Source organism: Mus pahari, chromosome 16, assembly GCF_900095145.1.
Source record: "Mus pahari chromosome 16, PAHARI_EIJ_v1.1, whole genome shotgun sequence".
NCBI lineage: Eukaryota > Metazoa > Chordata > Mammalia > Rodentia > Muridae > Mus > Mus pahari.
The window spans coordinates 28,394,376-28,394,758 of NC_034605.1; positions in this window are offsets into that span (position 1 = coordinate 28,394,376).

Genomic DNA, 383 nt, shown 5'->3' on the forward strand with positions numbered 1-383 from the left:
CACTCTCTGACTCTGTCACCTACCTCTTGAATTTGACTTGAAAATTGCTGCCTAACTCTAATCAATGGAAGACTGATTATCTCCTTCTCATTAAAATGAGCCACATGAATAGTTGACTATTCTTGTTCATATCACATTAGGAAAAATATAAATACATGGAAGTCAGAGATTAGACTTTGTGATTTATACTAGAGAGTAAATTATTCAGTTACTACTAAAATAATATAATGTTTATCCAAATATATGTTCAGATGTATATGAAGTTTCTGATCTGGATCTTGGTATGAGATCTTGAGACACAGTGGTGATTGAATCCAGAAGATTAAGACAGGGAGATCTCTGAGTCCAAGGTCATCTGGGATTAAAGGTGTGGTGGCACACAC